This window comes from Gadus chalcogrammus, chromosome 17 (genome assembly GCF_026213295.1).
Source record: "Gadus chalcogrammus isolate NIFS_2021 chromosome 17, NIFS_Gcha_1.0, whole genome shotgun sequence".
NCBI lineage: Eukaryota > Metazoa > Chordata > Actinopteri > Gadiformes > Gadidae > Gadus > Gadus chalcogrammus.
The window spans coordinates 18,302-40,302 of NC_079428.1; the positions used below are offsets into that span (position 1 = coordinate 18,302).

Consider the following 22,001-nt stretch of genomic DNA (forward strand, 5'->3'; position numbering starts at 1 on the left):
ACATGGCTGGCTTGACAAGTACAAGGCTGGCAAACTCTTAACCAATCAATAGAGCAATTAACATTTGACTTGAACAACCAATGAGAATGCAAACCTCTAAATTCACAGGAATAGGCTGCATTCTACTCAGTGGCCTACAAGAGGCTCAAGAACCCTTAAACAGAACGCATGTACCATTACACTCACCGCCTGGCATTGAACACATACCTCTACGATACCGCTCGTCGTTTTGATCCCCACTCTCAACGGGAAGAGATGCTTTCAACTAGAGTGGGAAAGATGATGGAGGAGCTCCACCTTCCTGACGGATCTCCAGGGGACGGGAGGAGAGGTGGAGGTCCTGATGGAGGTCCTGATGGATGAGAGGTGGAGGTCCTGATGGAGGAGAGGTGGAGGACTTGATGGAGGAGAGGTGGAGGTCCTGATGGAGGAGAGGTGGAGGTCCTGATGGAGGAGAGAGGTGGAGGTCCTGATGGAGGAGAGGTGGAGGTCCTGATGGAGGAGAGGTGGAGGTCCTGTTGGAGGAGAGGTGGAGGTCCTGATGGAGGAGAGGTGGATGACCTGATGGAGGAGAGGTGGAGGTCCTGACGAAGGAGAGGTGGAGGTCCTGATGGAGGTCCTGACGAAGGAGAGGTGGAGGTCCTGATGGAGGTCCTGATGGAGGAGAGGTGGAGGTCCTGATGGAGGAGAGGTGGATGACCTGATGGAGGACCTGATGGAGGTCCTGACGAAGGAGAGGTGGAGGTCCTGTTGGATGTGAGTTGGAGGTCCTGACGGAGGAGAGGGGGAGGTCCGGACGGAGGAGGAGCTCCACCTTCCTAACGGATCTCCAGGGGACGGGAGGAGAGGTGGAGGACCTGATGGAGGTCCTGATGGAGGAGAGGTGGAGGTCCTGATGGAGGAGAGGTTGAGGTCCTGATGGAGGAGAGGTGGAGGACCTGATGGAGGAGAGGTGGAGGTCCTGACGAAGGAGAGGTGGAGGTCCTGATGGAGGAGAGGTGGAGGTCCTGATGGAGGAGAGGTGGAGGTCCTGATGGAGGACCTGACGAAGGAGAGGTGGAGGTCCTGATGGAGGAGAGGTGGAGGTCCTGACGAAGGAGAGGTGGAGGTCCTGATGGAGGAGAGGTGGAGGTCCTGATGGAGGACCTGACGAAGGAGAGGTGGAGGTCCTGATGGAGGAGAGGTGGAGGACCTGATGGAGGTCCTGATGGAGGAGAGTTGGAGGTCCTGATGGAGGTCCTGATGGAGGAGAGTTGGAGGTCCTGACGAAGGAGAGGTGGAGGTCCTGATGGAGGAGAGGTGGAGGTACTGATGGAGGAGAGGTGGAGGTCCTGATGGAGGAGAGGTGGAGGTCCTGATGGAGGTCCTGATGGAGGAGAGGTGGAGGTCCTGATGGAGGAGAGGTGGAGGTCCTGATGGAGGAGAGGTGGATGTCCTGATGGATGAGAGGTGGAGGTCCTGATGGAGGAGAGGTGGAGGTGCTGATGGAGAGGTGGAGGGCCTGATGGAGGAGAGGTGGATGACCTGATGGAGGACCTGATGGAGGTCCTGACGAAGGAGAGGTGGAGGTCCTGTTGGATGTGAGTTGGAGGTCCTGACGGAGGAGAGGGGGAGGTCCGGACGGAGGAGGAGCTCCAGCTTCCATAAGGTCCTCCAGGGGACGGGTTAGGCTCCTCCCACACGTGGGCTGCCAGGCTGCAGCCTGTCCCTTAAAGCGGTGCAGGAGGTGGCCCCTTCTCCTACCACTAGAGAGCTGTATATATATATATATATATATCTATGTATAAATACTGTGTCCAGCTGAACTAGGAGGTATAAATGAGCACCAGTTCAGTGTGTATCTGTGTGTTCATCATAGGCGCGTTCCAACTGAGGGACTTCTTGGAAAGCGGCTCATTGTTTTGGCTCCCGCCTCAACCGTATCCAATCAGCGTAGACTGTTTACAACCGGCTCAGAAAGCTCCTTCCCTGAGGCAGATAGTACCTGTGTAACTGTCTCAGAGACAGTCTGGACATTACAGAGATTTAAATATGTATTTACATTAATTGTTTAATTCATGATTTTATTATTTGTTGAATTCATGATTTAAGTTTTACTGTTAAAAATAGATATTGTGTCATTGCTTTGTGTTAAGAGTTTGTTTAAATATCTATCCCAGGGAATTATGGGAAAACGCGCCATCAGAGATATAAAACCAGTCACGGACACATGGGTTTCAGAAGAAGATGGACTCTGTATTAGGTTTATGGCGCTAACGCTGTCACAGTGTTTTTTCTGCTTATTAAAGTTTACCGTTTTAGAGAGAGAGTTTAAAAGAGAATAAATATTCAAGAAGACATCAGTATGAAGCGTGGCCGTTTATTGAACCAATGCAGCTACAGTGACAACGACCCGCGAATGTGGCTAAGTAGGCCTAGGCTAGGTAGAAAGAGTTAGCCTAGCTTTCAGTTCAAGCCAACAACAAGTGGACCAGAATAAAAGTGCGTAAGAGACGTTGAGAGAGTGGTCTACTATCGGAGAAGGAGGAGAGCTTCGACGTAGCTGACAACCGGCTAACATTCACACCACGGCTCCAGAGTTGACCTAGCCTACAGCAGCTTTCATCGGCTGTTGGCTCTTGGACAGAGAGCAAGGACACGGGACACGTTCGCAGAGGACCGGCGCGTGTGTCAGAGAGCGACGTTCGCAAGCAGCACACCGGTTTCGCGACTCGACGAGCGGGGAGCGGCGTCCACAGGCGGCGCGGCTGTTTCACGGCTCGGCCAGCAGAGAGCAACGTTCGCAAGCAGCTACCCTGCACCAGGATAAGATTCGGCTCGGCCAGCTGAGAACGACGTTCGCAAACAGCACGACTTCATCCCACCTCGCCGCAGTAAGCCAAGCAATGCCAGTCTAGTCTACAAGGTCTTTCTGACTGATCTTCGGTGTAGGCTACAACGGACGACATCAGGTTTGACCATGCTGCCCTGAAGTTTGAGAACGTCACGTATGGACATTTGTAAATTAGAGTGGACTTGATTGATATATCAGTTGATATTACCAGAGACATTAATAGCTTAATGATTGTTCCTACATTATTTTGCATTTTGTTTAAAGTGGCATTGCATTTTGATTTAAAGTTAAGCGTTTAACTAGTTCATTAAGATATTTTGAGTGTAGCCTATACAAGTTAAGCATTTATGTAGTTCATTAAGATATTTTGAGTGTACCCTATACAAGTTTAAAATAGATATCTTAAGTTAAGATATCAGTTCATGGAGAAAAGTCAGAAGGTGATAAATTAGAAGATCCTCTCAAGAGTGGTGAACAGTGTTTACAACCTGATGCCACTTCAATAACAGTTGGCCCAGAGCAAAGAAAATCTAGTAGGAAAAGAAAATCAACCCCCAAAATGCTAGAACTAAAGGAACAAGAAATAGGTCAAAGGGAGCACAAATTCACCAAGCTATATGAATGCTCGAAAAGGGAAGTTATAACTACACGTGACAAACTTAAAAATGATTGTACTGAAGACGCACAGACATGATGGATGCGGTAGAGGGACTTGTAAATCAAGTTACGTGTATGTGGCAAGGAATACAGGCCATCACAGACTACAGAAGATCAAACTCAACCCCCCTTACCACCACTACCGACTTTGCTAACGAGCGTAATCACTTTTATGCCCGCTTTGACCGTGACAACAGCACTACGCCTGTCAAAACTACCCCACCACCTGGCGAACAACCCCTCAGATTTACTGCCTCTGACGTGCAGTCAGTGCTGAGCAGGGTGAATGTAAGGAAGGCAGCTGGCCCGGATGGCATCCCTGGGCGCGTTTGGAGAACGTGCGCTGAGCAACTATCTGGAGTCTTCACCAACATATTTAACCTGTCACTGGCCCAGGCTGTTGTTCCCGTGTGCCTCAAGACCACCACCATCGTCCCCGTGCCCAAGCAATCTAACCCAGCGTGTCTGAATGACTATCGACCAGTAGCATTGACCCCCATCATCACCAAGTGTCTTGAGAAGCTAATCTTAGCTCACCTCAAGCCCAGCCTTCCTCCTGCATTAGACCCCCACCAGTATGCATACCGTGCCAACAGATCGACTGAGAATGCCATATCCACAGCCCTTCACTCTGCCCTCACCCACCTGGACAATAGCAATTCCTATGCTAGGTTGCTATTCATCGACTTCAGCTCAGCTTTCAACACAATCATACCATCTGATCTGATCATGAAATTACACAAGCTTGGCATCAGCATATCCACCTGCAACTGGATATTGGACTTTCTGATCAACAGACCACAGACGGTGAGGTTAAACATCCTCTCCTCCACTACACTTCCTCTACACACTGGTGTGCCCCTTACTGTACACCCTCTTCACCTATGACTGCTCCCCCATTCACAACTCCAACTCCATCATCAAATTCGCAGACGACACAACAGTGCTCGGCCTGATCAGGAATAATGATGAATCAGCCTACAGGGAGGAAGTCCTGCACTTGGCAGCTTGGGGCGCTAGTAACAATCTTGTGCTCAACACCACCAAAACCCAAGAACTCATTTTTGACTTCCGGAAATCTAAGGCAAGCATACACTCACCCATTCACATCAACGGGGCTGAAGTGGAACGGTTCACCAACTTCAAGTTTCTGGGTGTCCATATTTCACAAGACCTCTCCTGGTCACTCAACACCTCCACTCTGATCATGAAAGCTCAACAACGCCTCTTCTTCCTCAGAAAACTGAAAAAAGCTGGACTCTCCCCTCAGATCCTCCGGAACTTCTACCGCTGCACCGTTGAGAGCATCTTCACCAACTGCTTCACGGTGTGGTATGGTAACTGCACTATGGCTGATAGGAAAGCCCTACAGCGAGTCGTTAAAACTGCTCAGAAAATAATTGGCACATCACTCCCTGCCCTCACTGATCTTCATCATTCACGGTGTCTGAAACGTGCAAACAAAATCATCAAGGACCACACACACCCCAGGCATGACCTGTTCTCTCTCCTCCCGTCCGGGAGACGTTACAGGAGCCTCAGGAGTCGCACCAGCAGGCTCAGAAACAGCTTTTTCCACAACACTACAACACTGCTCAACACAAAGACCCTACACTAGCCCCCCCCCCCCCCCCTTCTAGAACATGGACTATGGTCAGTCTGACTACCTCAAACCACCTATGCACTTTACCTATGCACTTTACAATTAATGAGGATCAACTGTATTAACTGTATTAACCATTTATGTATTACTGCACTTTATATTCAGCTGCTATCTGCTATCTGTGTTCTATGTATTATTATTATTATTATTCTTATAGCGCTGCTTTAACAAAAACGTTTTATTGATTGCACTACTGGTTAGAGGCTAAACTGTATTTCGTTGTACTGGTTGTCCTTACTTGTGCAATGACAATAAAGTTGAATCTAATCTAATCTAATCTAAAGATGCATATGAAAACATACGATTGCAATTAGCACCTCCTCATCAGATTCGAAGAAATATTGATTCTTGTGTAGCAGTAACAGTAGATTTGATGGGTCTATTGAAAGTGCGTATGACTGAAGTGGGTCAAGAAGAGTTCAATGAAAAGGGTGAAAATGCTAGACTTCACATGGTGCTTGATTGAGAGTATGCACAGTCTATATTTGAGGCATCCGTGATCGACCGTACAGCCCCTAGCCTTAAGTCAAGCTGTTCATCAGAGCGGCAGAGCATCACCGTCAAAAGAGCAGAGTATGCTGCGCAGTTAGCCGCAAAAGAAGCAGAAGTACAAATGGAGGATGCAATAGCTGCTCAAAAACAAGAACTTAAAAGACTGGAAAATCAGAGAGATCTGCAAGTAATGGCTGCTAAACTTAGAGTGTACTCTGAAGCTGCAGGGAGCGAAACTCATGACAGAGGTAGAGTAGGGCAGGTTGAGACACCTACTGGTCCTTTAGTACCACCTGAAAACATAAAGAGAGAGCAAGCGTGCAATAACAACGTTGAACAAACGAACACTGTTAAATATGAAACACTGCTAGTACAAGCCCTACATGATTCAATGGTCCTCCCTAGAGTCCGACCGATATAGAATTTTTAAGGCCGATACCGATACGAATATTTTGTGATTTAAAAAACCGATATGCCGATATATCGGCCGATATATACATATAAAAAAAATAATCCATAAACGCGCAACAAAACAAACCCATTTCCCTAACATTGGTTATTTGTAGTTATCCTTTAAATCCTTTTCACTCTCAGCTAACACCAGGGGTGTTTCTAGGTTTCATAAACATCCGGGGCTTAGCCCAGACGGAAAATGAAAATGCCAAAATGATTTCTATGCTTTATTTTGCATGAACATTTTTCATAATGCTTCACCTATATAAACAAAATGCGCAGTTTATTATAGCTTAAAATAGCTACCTGACTGCTGTGCTGCTTATCCCCAAATGTCTAAAGTTCCGTTCAAGTTATTCGAGTTATCGAGTAAAATTAATACAAGTGAGACAGACTTTACACACACTATTCTGACTGGGGATAGGTTAATTCACTTGAGGTGGTAAAAAGGTAATGTTTTTAAACATAATCTTTTTATTCTCTTGCCAGAAGGACTATCTAGACTAGGCTAGTACTTATAAATATTTTTACTTTTATTTATTTTTTTAACCCAAAAATTATATTCAGGGCTAATTAAACACAGGGTCTGTGATTAGGATGTCTGCGTTCAGCGCCTACTCGACCAGGTAAACACACGTCCTGCCGTCCTCCGAGCTCCAGGAAACCAAGTTCCAGGTGGTTAATATTTAGCTCAGACATCGTTCACTCAATACATTCATGAGCCAAAAACTGACCGCAGCTGACCTCAGATCTGGTGAACTGGGCTTTTATTTCTTTCACTTCATATATTTCGACCAATCCTGTTGCTGGAGGCATAGTTATTTGCAGACAAACTAGACCCGCCCATGAACATTTTAAAATGTAAATACAGACATTCCTGTATAATTAAGGTGTATGACAGCTCCCTCTGCTGGGCAACAGTCTCACACCAAACTACATTTTCCGTTTGAACCAACTAGCTATAGTACGTTGATGTGAGGCGGGTTGTTGGATTGAACGTGTTGTAGTAGCAGAGAATGGCCTGCGGGGCAGTATGTACATTGTTAAAGGCCCACTATGCAACTTTTCTAGCCAAAATTACATTAATTATGCAGGTTGAGAGTTATTCTGATGGTTCTGCAACTATATCTGGGTCGTTTGGTGGGTGTGTCATTGCCCCATGTCGCCTCTCCAAGGAAAAAGCGCATATGGAACTTGCTCTGTTCGGACCGACACAATCCGGATGTGACGCAGCGGAAGTATCCAATCGCGCCTCGAAAATGTAGTCAGATTGTAGTTTCGAAAATGCTTTACGGCACAGACACACCCCCAAACATGGCACCGGCTAGATATAAACAGCCAGTTGCGAGGCAATTGTTGCATTCATCATGGATCAATCGACTGATAAGGGACCCAAGAGGCGACTGTCGGTGGAACAAAAGAAGAATAAAAAGAAGTTGGACCAGAAAAGAGACCAGACACGAGTGAAATGGGAACTATGCAACTTCTTTGGCTTGATTTACCTTAATATAACAGGCTAAGAGTCATTGCGATGGTTCTATTATACATTTTTCTTCGATTGTTCGTTGTTTCGACTCCCCCTTGCGCATCTTGGCGGAGCAATGGAATAGTTTTCTGCCGGCAACCCGCCGCCCACTCTCGTGGGAGTCTCGGGTCTCGCGAAGTAACGAATTGCTTTACGGCACAGACCCCCAAACACGGAACCGGCTCGATATAAATACAAGTAACTAAATGGGATTGTTACATTCATCATAGATCAGCCGACTAAAAAGAGACAGAGAAACCCAATGTCGGCGGAACAGAATAAGAGAAAAGGGAGACTGACCGACAGAGAGGCCAGACACGAGTAAACATTGGGCAAACTTTTCAGGAATAGAGTGAACTGAAAGGAAAAGAAGTCTGCAAATCAGACGCAGACTTGGCCGTGTTGCTTTTGAAATTAAAAGTACCCTTGGGTGAACTTTGTCTTCGTGGTGTTCTTGATGTTGATAGTCTCTGTACAAATGTGTTTGCTCAACCATTTTGTTGTGAGCCCTGTGTGTTTAATTTCCTTTGTTTCCATGGGTGTTTTGCCGTTCGTCTGTCTCGTCCCCCAGATACAGGCTGAATCCCCGAATCCAGGTTCTTGTTTATTTAGATTATTACGTTGGCCAACACTCTTACACTGATTGTTCTGTTCAACCTAAAATAAAACAATTATAATCTAGGATATAAATTCTCCCCGTCAACTATAAAAAAGGATGGATTTATGTTTATTGCAATACAAATACAGTTTTAACAATGCATAACCTTGTCCGCACTTCATCTACTTCGGATATGGCTCTGTCATGCCAAATTTGTACCGGCTGCCAAATTTGCCAGGCAACGGACAACTGATTACGTAAGGGTTGTCCGTTGCCGGGCAGGTTTCAAAAAAACATTCGCGCTCATGTTGCCAAAGACGAAATAACATAATACAGATAACGGATGGCTAGATAACACTTGTTTTTACTTTATATTTGTATTGTATTGAATTGTTTAATCAAATTTAGCTAGTAAACTGAGTGTTTAAAGCGGGTTTCAAAAAACATTTGCGCTCATGTTGCCAAAGACGAAATAACATAATACAGAAAACGGATCGCTAGATAACACTTGTTTTTACTTTATATTTGTATTGTATTTAATTGTTTAATCAAATTTACCAAGTAAACTGAGTGTTTAAAGCAGGTCAAGGACGAAATAGCACAATACAGATAACGGACTAGTGCGAATGAACGAGCTTGAAGGTTCGCGAATGTTCGGGAACCTTTCACGTCATTCGACGCGATCGTCCGTTGCCAGGCAACGGACAACGCGATCATCTGTTGCCAGGCAGGTTTGGAATGGATTACGTATGGATGACGCGCCCGGTACAAATTTGGCAGCCGGTACAAATTTGGCATGACAGCTCCACGCATTCGCCGGCTTCTTTGAAAACAAATGCACATGGCTAGCGTAGAAGTGCATGGGGAAGGGTCGTCAACGAGTTGTTACGACAGTGTTGTAAAATATCTACTACGAAGTTGTAGGGGGCGCTGTGTAGAGAAAGGTGCGTGCCAAACCAAGAAAACAGCGAAGAAATTCCCGATCTTGCATAGTGGGCCTTTAAATACATGAATAGGCTTGAATTTAGTAGTAATATTGGGGTTTCCTATTTTTACAAAATGGATTATGTGAACATTGTTGAATAACAATCATGTATATCAATGTATTGCAGGAGTTTAGCTTGACATTAACCAAGTTAAAGGACAAATAAATGAACCGCACCAAACATGTAGAAGTCAATGTGGGATTTTAATATTTAAACAAAAACACTTGACAGAAGTTTGATACAATTTTGTAAAGGGAAGCAGAGGAAAAGATTTTACCAAATTAATCTTTTCAAAATGTCACCACCATTCCGAAAGCAAGTCAAGAGGTTTGTGTAAAAGCAGTCCTCCCTGACCAGCTCTGTCCCTGACTCTAAACCCTGACTCTCAACCCTAACGCTAAACCCTCTGAGGGCAGGAAGACGCGCCTTCAGTATAAAAGGTTTAAACCACAGAGAAGGAAGAAAAGAGGAAGCAGTAGAGAGTAGTGAAGTAGTGAGGTTAGTGACAGATGTGAGGGAAAGGCGTGTGGAAGCACACGGTTACAAGTGGGGTCAAGAAGATCCCTCCCACTGGAGGTCATTGATCCATCAGACTGGGACGAGGCTCAGGAGAACTGAGGAGACTGGACCAGCAGGATGTCAGGATCAGGGTGGGTTTAGCTCAGGTGTGTCTACCCCCGACCAAACAGGATCAGGTGAGGTTCAGCTCAGGTGTGTCTGCCCGGACCAAACAAGGACATTGATTAGGTTCAATATTCCAAAGATGCAACATTATCTGAACCAAAGATAATTCATTAAGGAGCAGGCAGGCTTTAGCACGCCTTGCTCAAGGACACATCACTGTATTGAGGACTTGAACCCGGCACCATTGGTTTGAGAGTTGAACCCCCAACCCCCTACCTAGGCCACTTTGTCCAGATAATGCAAACTTATGAGGAATCCTTGATGGTAGAGTCCTGCTGGTCCTCAGGATTTGCCTTCCAGATGTACGGCTTCTCCATCAGTCCTCCAGATTCCTGGTCTGGTTACAAACGTAATTCGTCTCTAATGTAAGGTAACAAACGAAGTAGTAGTTTGTCTCTAATATCAGGTAACAAACACGTTAGTAGTTTGTCTCTAATGTAAGGTAACAAACACCGCAGCAGTTGGGCTCTAATGCAAGGTAACAAACACAGGAGTAGTTTGTCTCCAATATCAGGTAACAAACAGTAGTAGTTTGTCTCTAATGTAAGGTCACAAACACAGGAGTAGTTGGGCTCTAATGGCGCGTAACAAAGTAGCAGCTGTAGTTTGTCTGTTAAACAAACACGATAGTATGCCGTAACTTGTACTGGACAAACTAATCCTGCGTTACAACAAGTCCACTCTTTTTTTTTTAGGCAAACTTACGAGGATCCTGGTTGGTGGAGTGATGTCGTCCTACAGAGTCTTGGCTCCTCCATCAGCTCTCCTCAGCCAGAGTCCTGGTCTGGAACAAACAGCGCGATTCTGGCCCTAAAGTCTGGTAACAAACATATAGTTTGAGAGATTTTTAAGCCCTTTATTTCCCCTTTGTTTTGGTTAATACAAACTTACAATCCTTGTTGGTAGAGTGATGGTCATCCTCCAGATTCACGGCTCCCCTACCAGCTGGCCTTCGCTCCAGAAACACGTTCTAGTAAGAAAACACAGCGGTAGTTGGTTAACGCATGTCAAAGTAACAGCTCTATTTTGCCCTTTAGGTCAACCATGTAAGTAAATACAAACTTACGAAGAATCCTTGTTGGTCGATTCCTAGTTGTCCTCCAGCATCTCAGCACCTCCATCTGCTCTCCTCAGACAGAGTCCTGGTCTGGAACAAACAGCAGAAGTCTTGCTTCAACATGTGGTAAAACAGATGTAGTCGTCTGGTATATTGTTACAAACGCCGGTGGTTTGTGGTAGAAGTATTCTACGAGAAGTGGCAGTGAGTGTGATGTCACAGAGTCAGGCTCCATCTACCCCACGACAGACATCCTCCACCAGGCAGGGCCGTCAGCACGGCTCCTCCACCAGGCAGGGCCGTCAGCACGGCTCCTCCACCAGGCAGGGCCGTCAGCACGGCTCCTCCACCAGGCAGGGCCGTCAGCCCGGCTCCTCCATCCGCTCCTTCAGCACGGCTCCACCATCAGCTCCTTCAGCCATGGATACCTGGTCTGGTTACAAACACAGAAGTTTAATACATATTTTTGTAAAGCAAAAAAAGAGGAAAACATTTTCCCAAATTAATCTTTTCAAAATGTCACCACCATTCAGAAAGCAAGTGAAAAGGTTTATGTAAAACCAGCCCTCCCTGACCAGCTCTGTCCCTGACTCTAAACCCTGACTCTCAACCCTAACGCTGAACCCTCTGAGGACAGGAAGACGCTCCTTCAGTGTAAAGGTTCAAGGAGACACTCCTCCAGAGTAAAGGTTCGAACCACGGAGAAGGAAGAAGAAGGAGAAGGAGTAGAGAGTAGTGAAGTAATGAGGTTAGTGACAGACGTGAGGGAAAGGCGTGTGGAAGCACACGGCTACATGTGGGGTCAAGAAGATCACTCCCACTGGAGGTCATTGATACATCAGCCTCAGACCGCCGAGCTCAGCATGTCTTCTGGGGGAAGAGGCTCAGATGAACTGAGGAGAAGGGACCAGCAGGATGTCCGGATCAGGTGGGGTTCAGCTCAGGTGCGTCTGCCCCCGACCAAACAGGATCAGGTGAGGTTCAGCTCATGTGTGTCTGCCCGGACCAAACAAGGACATTGATTAGGTTCAATATTCAAAAGATGCAACATTATCTGAACCAAAGAGACGTCATTAAGGAGCAGGCAGGCTTTAGGGCGCCTTGCTCAAGGACGTATCACTGTATTCTGAGGACTTGAACCCGGCACCATTGGTTTGAGAGTTGAACCCTCAACCCCCTACCTAGTCCACTATATCCAGACAATGCAAACTTACGAGGAATCCTTGATGGTAGAGTCCTGATCGTCCTCAGGATTTGCCTTCCAGATGTACAGCTTCTCCGTCAGTCCTCCAGATTCCTGGTCTGGTTACAAACGTAATTTGTCTCTATTGTAAGGTCACAAACACAGTAGTAGTTGGTCTCTAATGTAAGGCCACAAACACAGGAGTAGTTGGGCTCTAATGGCGCGTAACAAAGTAGCAGCTGTAGTTTGTCTGGTAAACAAACACGATAGTATGCCGTAACTTGTACTGGACAAACTAATCCTGCGTTACAACAAGTCCACTCTTTTTTTTTTAGGCAAACTTACGAGGATCCTGGTTGGTGGAGTGATGTCGTCCTACAGAGTCTTGGCTCCTCCATCAGCTCTCCTCAGCCAGAGTCCTGGTCTGGAACAAACAGCGCGAGTCTGGCCCTAAAGTCTGGTAACAAACATATAGTTTGAGAGATTTTTAAGCCCTTTATTTCCCCTTTGTTTTGGTTAATACAAACTTACAATCCTTGTTGGTAGAGTGATGGTCATCCTCCAGATTCACGGCTCCCCTACCAGCTGGCCTCCGCTCCAGAAACACGTTCTAGTAAGAAAACACAGCGGTAGTTGGTTAACGCATGTCAAAGTAACAGCTCTATTTTGCCCTTTAGGTCAACCATGTAAGTAAATACAAACTTACGAAGAATCCTTGTTGGTCGATTCCTAGTTGTCCTCCAGCATCTCAGCACCTCCATCTGCTCTCCTCAGACAGAGTCCTGGTCTGGAACAAACAGCAGAAGTCTTGCTTCAACATGTGGTAAAACAGATGTAGTCGTCTGGTATATTGTTACAAACGCCGGTGGTTTGTGGTAGCAGTATTCTACGAGAAGTGGCAGTGAGTGTGATGTCACAGAGTCAGGCTCCATCTACCCCACGACAGACATCCTCCACCAGGCAGGGCCGTCAGCACGGCTCTTCCACCAGGCAGGGCCGTCAGCACGGCTCCTCCACCAGGCAGGGCCGTCAGCACGGCTCCTCCACCAGGCAGGGCCGTCAGCACGGCTCCTCCACCAGGCAGGGCCGTCAGCCCGGCTCCTCCATCCGCTCTTTCAGCACGGCTCCACCATCAGCTCCTTCAGCCATGGATACCTGGTCTGGTTACAAACACAGAAGTTTAATACATATTTTTGTAAAGCAAAAAAAGAGGAAAACATTTTCCCAAATTAATCTTTTCAAAATGTCACCACCATTCAGAAAGCAAGTGAAAAGGTTTATGTAAAACCAGCCCTCCCTGACCAGCTCTGTCCCTGACTCTAAACCCTGACTCTCAACCCTAACGCTGAACCCTCTGAGGACAGGAAGACGCTCCTTCAGTGTAAAGGTTCAAGGAGACACTCCTTCAGAGTAAAGGTTCGAACCACGGAGAAGGAAGAAGAAGGAGAAGGAGTAGAGAGTAGTGAAGTAATGAGGTTAGTGACAGACGTGAGGGAAAGGCGTGTGGAAGCACACGGCTACATGTGGGGTCAAGAAGATCACTCCCACTGGAGGTCATTGATACATCAGCCTCAGACCGCCGAGCTCAGCATGTCTTCTGGAGGAAGAGGCTCAGATGAACTGAGGAGACGGGACCAGCAGGATGTCCGGATCAGGTGGGGTTCAGCTCAGGTGCGTCTGCCCCCGACCAAACAGGATCAGGTGAGGTTCAGCTCATGTGTGTCTGCCCGGACCAAACAAGGACATTGATTAGGTTCAATATTCAAAAGATGCAACATTATCTGAACCAAAGAGACGTCATTAAGGAGCAGGCAGGCTTTAGGGCGCCTTGCTCAAGGACGTATCACTGTATTCTGAGGACTTGAACCCGGCACCATTGGTTTGAGAGTTGAACCCCCAACCCCCTACCTAGTCCACTATATCCAGATAATGCAAACTTACGAGGAATCCTTGATGGTAGAGTCCTGATCGTCCTCAGGATTTGCCTTCCAGATGTACAGCTTCTCCGTCAGTCCTCCAGATTCCTGGTCTGGTTACAAACGTAATTTGTCTCTATTGTAAGGTCACAAACACAGTAGTAGTTGGTCTCTAATGTAAGGTCACAAACACAGGAGTAGTTGGGCTCTAATGGCGCGTAGCAAAGTAGCAGCTGTAGTTTGTCTGGTAAACAAACACGATAGTATGCCGTAATTTGTACTGGACAAACTAATCCTGCGTTACAACAAGTCCACTCTTTTTTTTTTAGGCAAACTTACGAGGATCCTGGTTGGTGGAGTGATGTCGTCCTACAGAGTCTTGGCTCCTCCATCAGCTCTCCTCAGCCAGAGTCCTGGTCTGGAACAAACAGCGCGAGTCTGGCCCTAAAGTCTGGTAACAAACATATAGTTTGAGAGATTTTTAAGCCCTTTATTTCCCCTTTGTTTTGGTTCATACAAACTTACAATCCTTGTTGGTAGAGTGATGGTCATCCTCCAGATTCACGGCTCCCCTACCAGCTGGCCTCCGCTCCAGAAACACGTTCTAGTAAGAAAACACAGCGGTAGTTGGTTAACGCATGTCAAAGTAACAGCTCTATTTTGCCCTTTAGGTCAACCATGTAAGTAAATACAAACTTACGAAGAATCCTTGTTGGTCGATTCCTAGTTGTCCTCCAGCATCTCAGCACCTCCATCTGCTCTCCTCAGACAGAGTCCTGGTCTGGAACAAACAGCAGAAGTCTTGCTTCAACATGTGGTAAAACAGATGTAGTCGTCTGGTATATTGTTACAAACGCCGGTGGTTTGTGGTAGCAGTATTCTACGAGAAGTGGCAGTGAGTGTGATGTCACAGAGTCAGGCTCCATCTACCCCACGACAGACATCCTCCACCAGGCAGGGCCGTCAGCACGGCTCCTCCACCAGGCAAGGCCGTCAGCACGGCTCCTCCACCAGGCAGGGCCGTCAGCACGGCTCCTCCACCAGGCAGGGCCGTCAGCACGGCTCCTCCATCCGCTCTTTCAGCACGGCTCCACCATCAGCTCCTTCAGCCATGGATACCTGGTCTGGTTACAAACACAGAAGTTTAATACATATTTTTGTAAAGCAAAAAAAGAGGAAAACATTTTCCCAAATTAATCTTTTCAAAATGTCACCACCATTCAGAAAGCAAGTGAAAAGGTTTATGTAAAACCAGCCCTCCCTGACCAGCTCTGTCCCTGACTCTAAACCCTGACTCTCAACCCTAACGCTGAACCCTCTGAGGACAGGAAGACGCTCCTTCAGTGTAAAGGTTCAAGGAGATTCTCCTTCAGAGTAAAGGTTCGAACCACGGAGAAGGAAGAAGAAGGAGAAGGAGTAGAGAGTAGTGAAGTAATGAGGTTAGTGACAGACGTGAGGGAAAGGCGTGTGGAAGCACACGGCTACATGTGGGGTCAAGAAGATCACTCCCACTGGAGGTCATTGATACATCAGCCTCAGACCGCCGAGCTCAGCATGTCTTCTGGAGGAAGAGGCTCAGATGAACTGAGGAGACGGGACCAGCAGGATGTCCGGATCAGGTGGGGTTCAGCTCAGGTGCGTCTGCCCCCGACCAAACAGGATCAGGTGAGGTTCAGCTCATGTGTGTCTGCCCGGACAAAACAAGGACATTGATTAGGTTCAATATTCAAAAGATGCAACATTATCTGAACCAAAGAGACGTCATTAAGGAGCAGGCAGGCTTTAGGGCGCCTTGCTCAAGGACGTATCACTGTATTCTGAGGACTTGAACCCGGCACCATTGGTTTGAGAGTTGAACCCCCAACCCCCTACCTAGTCCACTATATCCAGATAATGCAAACTTACGAGGAATCCTTGATGGTAGAGTCCTGATCGTCCTCAGGATTTGCCTTCCAGATGTACAGCTTCTCCGTCAGTCCTCCAGATTCCTGGTCTGGTTACAAACGTAATTTGTCTCTATTGTAAGGTCACAAACACAGTAGTAGTTGGTCTCTAATGTAAGGTCACAAACACAGGAGTAGTTGGGATCTAATGGCGCGTTACAAAGTAGCAGCTGTAGTTTGTCTGGTAACCAACCACAGTACTAGTACGCCTTAACTTCTACTGGACAAACTAATCCTGCATTAAGTCCACTCTGCTTACTTTATGGCTCCTCCATCAGCTCTCCTCAGCCAGAGTCCTGGTCTGAAACAAAAAGCGCAAGTCTGGTCCCAATGTCTGGTAACAAACTTGTAGTTTGTCTTAATTTTAAGCCCTTTATTTCCACTTTGTGGATACAGGTTAATACAAACTTACAATCTTTGTTGGTAGAGTGACGTCATCCTCCAGATTCACGGCTCCCCCATCAGCTCGCCTCCGCTCCAGAAACACGTTCTAGTAAGAAAACACAGCGGTAGTTTGTTAACGCATGTCAAAGTAACAGCTCTATTTTGCCCTTTAGTTCAACCATGTAAGCAAATACAAACTTACGAGGAATCCTTGTTGGTTGATTCCTAGTTGTCCTCCAGCGTCTCAGCTCCTCCATCTGCTCTCCTCAGAAAGAGTCCTGGTCTGGAACAAAGAGCAGAAGTCTTGCTTCAATGTGTGGTAAAACGGATGTAGTCGTCTGGTATATTGGTACAAAACGCCGGTGGTTTGTGGTAGCGGTATTCTACGAGAAGTGGCAGTGAGTGTGATGGTCACTTCTACCCCACGACAGACATCCTCCACCAGGCAGGGCCTCCGTCAGCTCCTCCACCAGGCAGGGCTTTCAGCATGGCTCCTCCACCAGGCAGGGCCTCCATCAGCTCCTTCAGCCATGGATTCCTGGTCTGGTTACAAACACACTTGGTCTCAGCAGTAAATCACCTTGGGGCGCAATACACCCCACCTCCTGCATCTGAGGTTCACTTGTAAAATGGAAGACTAATTTAAAACATATTTAAACACTTAAATTAGACAACGTCTGCAGATTTTTGCGTTCAGCAATTCATCCACTACGGTCATAGCAGCACCAGAAACAATAATGGCTCATCTGACTCCTACACAAAACCGGTATGAATTAACTCAAATCACAGCTTGGCACAGATGTAAAGTCATAAGTTGATCAAAACCAGACCTAAACCTCTGAGGATTTTAGTGTTTCAGATGAGCTTGGTGATGGTTACCCTCTGGTCCGGTGCTGCAGGCCCCTGGTCTCCAGCCTCAGTCTCCGGTCCATCCTGGCACCACAAGCCTCCGGTCCCAAGCCTCTCAGCCTCACCTTTGAGCTACAGCAGGAGGTTTATATCAGCAAGTAACAGTGAAGTAACAATGCACACTAAGCAGTATCAATATTAAATCAAATTTACTCAACTTGTCTTCCACCTTGAAATGATTTTCAGCCTTCACCAAAAATTGGGCCGCAAGTAGAACGCCGTTTTGTACGCAGCGAGAGTCCCGTCAACGTGGTTAAAAGTACGGCGCAACCATCGGAAATTAACATATTGTACGAAATTCGTGTCAGTGTTCTTATGGTTGTCAAGACTACAACTTTCTATGCTAACCATTGGGACTAAATCAAGTGACCGCACTCAGAACCTTCCACGGCGGGAAGCACAAACCGTCCGACTGGAATCCGAACATTCCAGCCGGAACCAACCAAAGAAAAAACGCCTCACCTTGAGCTGAACGGAGGAAGATCCTGAAGTCCAGCGATGGTCTTCATTAAAATACAGCCAACAGACTTACCTTGAGGGGATCTGTTTGTTGCTGTTGGTCATTAATACTATTCAGTGTAACATTACATTATTATGCACCCAGTGTGTACAAGTTATAATCACTCAAAACCATACGAAGAACCAAACTACCATGCACAACAACTTTAAACCTAAAATCCTGGAATCATTCAATGCAAACCGTGTCTACATTTTACAATTATCTAGATTATTCAGGGTACAAACCAGAGAAAATCTAAACGTTGAGCTCACAGAGAGCCGACCATAGCCCTGCAACGTCACCCTGACCGCCTCATCACCAACAGCAAATCATGCCAGCCAGCCAACGCATGTACATTTCAAGTGAGCATCCGAGTGAAAGGACTGCCCATATTAAAAATAAGCCAAATTCCTGACTTTTCCAACCATCTTCATGGTTTAAAGATTTAGACTTGACATTCCATTACGTTCTAATCCCCTTAGTCTGCTCCCTCGTTACTTATAAAACACTACATCTCCATCCCAAGAGTGTTGCATCCTACTCATGGGGGTGTGGTCTGAGTGAGCAGAGATGCATGCTGGGATACAGTGCCGTCTGAAGTCTTCAGTTCTATAGAAACGCCCCTCAGGAGAAACCAAGTGTTTGTGAATCTGTCGTGACATCAGTTACATGAGCTGGAATATCCTTCAAGATGGCGCCAGGATTCTGAGAGGAGAAAGGCCAAGAGGAAGATGTGTGGGTTCTTCCTCTCAGCCAGTGGAACACACCAACGGTCTTCATCAGAGTACCATGGAACACTTTGAAACATTCTCCTCTTTACATCTTGAAGCCCCAGTGAAGGTTTCCTTACCTCCTCAGCTGAAGAGCACAACTTCAGCTCGAAGAGCGCACTAGATGGAGTTCCCGGATTGGTTCTGATTTAAGGGAACCAATTGTTCAGCTAGTCCTGTCCGAGACAATTAGAGTTCAGCCTGAGAAGACGTGCAACTGAGAGCAAGACAAGATCCACAGGGCTCTCCATCAATCCAGGCTGGTAGGAAGAGCCGTCTCATTACAGGTCTGAAGGTCATCTTGAATATCCATTTAGGTCCCTTTCCAACGTCACACTCTCCTTGTGGAATTCCTTTGGTGTCCATCCTCCATTGATCCTGATTGGTGTAGTCCTAGTTTGAAGTCACTGATCTGAACACGCCGCTTGCATCCTTTTACCCTTGATTTGGATACTCTCCTTCCTGCCCAGTGTGTTGGATCTCGCTCCGGAGCATCGCTCAGGGCTCTTCATGTCTACTGGAGGCCCTTAAGTAAACGTGTGGCCGTCCATCAGGTATGATTTATTTGCCCACTCCAATATCCCAAGCCAATCACACAGACCCCCGTATGAACATTATCACTGTCAAAGCAAGTCGGACACACACACACACACACACAGAACCCAGGACAGGCACGTAGAACCCCATACCAGGTGTGAGTGGGAGACACACACACCCACACACACAGTAGAACCCTAGCATTGAAAAAAATCCATCTCATGTCAAACCCAAACACACACAACACTGATCCATAAAAGGCCAAACAATCATGCAGGGTAAAAACCTCATGCCAAATAACGTTCCATCATCCAACCCCAGCTCTCCTGCCAGGGCACCCAGAACAGAACAACCAATGTCTCCAGAGAAGTTAATTGTGTGCAACATTTTTCAGTGGCGTCCCACATTGGTGATGGATTATGCTTGGCGTCTCCAAAATGTGTCCCAGGTTGATTCAACGTTTCTGAAGTCATTTCTTTGTAGTCCAGTGGTTTCCTGAATGAGGGGCCTTCACAGATGCAAACAGTGCAGCTTTAATCAGCCTGAGGACAGGAAGGAAGTCATCTCTTCAGAAGACCACTCAGTGGAGGGGGGTTGGCTCTTGAGGAGCAGGATCCATATGGGGATGGCCCCAAATAAGACCTTCTTGGAAATTAAACTTTTCATGAGGACTCACGATGCATGGAGGGGACTGTTGAATGTGTTCCATGGTTCTCTCTGTCAGACTGAAGTTGTGTTTCAGCTGTTGAGATGAGGAGCCCCCTCATCTCCCCCTGGCGTTTCTCCTTCTGAATCCCGTCTCCATCTTAAAGAACATTCCAGTCCATGTAACTGACGTCACGACGGTTTCTGAAACACTTGGTTTCCCCTGAGGGGGCGTGCCTACAGACCTGTAGAATTCAGACAGCTCTGTATCCCAGTATGCACCTCCGCTCACTCAGACCACACCCTCATCAGTAAAGCAACACTCGTGTGTTGAAGATGCAGAGCTCAGGAAAGTAGCTGGAAAGAAGACTTAAGACATCAGAACCCAACCAATTACTCCAGCTTACAACAATAACTTGGATCTCGTAACCATTTTAAAAAAAACATTAAAACCAACATAAACCAAACACCTAAGAAACCAATGAACCAATAAAACATCCTTACTACTCAGATCAACCTTTAGCCAACGGGTTAACTCACCAGGAAGCAAAAATACATCAATGTGCCCAAGAGTAATGAGAAATTAATGACTTACAGTTTGCAGTTCATCTTCATGGTTAAGTTGGGATACTCACAGAACTTCAGTTAAATATCCATGATAGACCTTTGAAGGAAGGAACAGTTTACTCAAGGTCCAAATTTCAAATGAGTTAAACCACTACAATCCCCTTCACACATTATCAGTGATTTATATTCAACATACACATCACATCAGTTGTGCTTTTTTAATTAAAGGGATGAGTCTGATTTGACTGATTTAGATTCATACTTCAAAACGAAAAAAATCTTTATTCAATTCACCTTACTGTGTGCGCGAGTGAGTGTGTTTGTGTGAGGAGGAAGCTTTCATCAAAGAGACCAGAGAGACTAATTCACTGGTTATAGGGGACCTTTCATACCACCAGGTGTGAGTTTGATTAGCCATTACAAGCAGGTTTGAAAATGTGCAGCATTGTGACATCACTAGTGGGCGTGTCCTCCTAGATGTGTGCTGGATAGATCAGTCTACCAGCCTACCCAGTGGATGCTTTATTGCGCATTCAAACTTTTTCATAATGCTTTATCTAAATAAACGAAATACACGGTTTATTATAGCTACCTGACTCCTATGCTGTTTATCCCCAAACATCTAAAGTTCCAGTCAAGTTATTGCAGAGTAAAATAAATGCACATTAAACTCAATCACTGAATGCATTTAACCATAATTTACAACATAATGGCATAATCACCTCAGTAGATAGCATCACAGACAACCTCTTCTGGCAACAGCATACAGCAGACTTTCAGAAAGACAGCAGCTCACCCCTTTTATACCCCATGGCCCCTCCCACTAGACAGGCCCAATCAACAGGGGGATTATAATACTGTGGCATTTTGCAAATCAACCATGAATAAACTCATCAAAAATACAGCATGCGTGTTAAAGTTCATTTCATCTTGTAGATCAGTGATTTTCACAAGTGCATTTAGGCTAGTTGCTCATTAATGTCCAATGTCAATGTCCAGTGTACTCCTTTGACACAAGGAAAATTGGTTTGGCCCAAATTGGGCCAATCAGTGCCAGCAGGTGTTTCCTGACGCCATATTTAAAGCCCTCAGCCCCACCCTGACTCTTTTAGTCTGCAGTACAGAGCCATGATGAGAGGGAGAGATTGTTTGTGAGTGTTGCTTGAATAAATAGCTTGAATATACTGTATGCTTGAAGGTTTGCTGTTCATACACTATCCATCAATGTGCGCTATTGATAGGCAGTTAAACAGACAGGGACAGTGGTCAAACTGTCACATCACCTCCCTCCTCTCCAGGAACTGCAAGTTCAGGAAGGCGGGACAGGTAATCGGCAAGCAAGTTCGTTTTTCCAGCTCTGTAAGTAATATTGAAGCAATATGGCTGTAATGCCAAGTACCATCTGGTGACACAGGAGTTCTTATCCCTCATGGAGTTGATCCAGCTCAATGCCCGGTGGTCCATTTCCAAATCAAAGTTCCGTCCAAGTAGATAATACCGAAGGCTGTCCAATGCCCACTTGATGGCAAGACATTCCAAGGGAAGGCAAGGCATATTTATTTGTATAGCACATTTCATACACGTGGCAATTCAATGTGCTTCAAACAAATGCAAAATGAAAAAATAAAATGAATAAATAAAATAAAGTACAAATTTGGAACCATACACAATTTTAGCAAAGTCAAATGTAAAATATAGAT

The 22,001-nt window shown here is 46.1% G+C and overlaps 1 long non-coding RNA gene across 6 annotated transcripts; it reads right to left on the minus strand.

The window, feature by feature from the left end:
* Positions 1–12,866: 12,866 nt before the first annotated feature.
* On the minus strand, positions 12,867–17,968 carry LOC130370264 (uncharacterized). 6 transcript variants are annotated; one of them, XR_008893000.1, is made up of 8 exons: positions 17,254–17,392; positions 16,796–16,917; positions 16,577–16,657; positions 14,573–14,651; positions 14,387–14,498; positions 14,073–14,160; positions 13,068–13,854; positions 12,867–12,918 (listed from the first exon to the last, which is right to left on the minus strand). It is a non-coding gene; the product is annotated as an uncharacterized LOC130370264 (long non-coding RNA). The 6 variants fall into 6 exon arrangements; XR_008893001.1 differs by adding an exon at positions 17,442–17,968 and having other exon boundaries at positions 12,908–13,854; positions 17,254–17,355; XR_008893003.1 differs by having other exon boundaries at positions 12,908–13,854; positions 16,796–16,912.
* Positions 17,969–22,001: the final 4,033 nt, after the last annotated feature.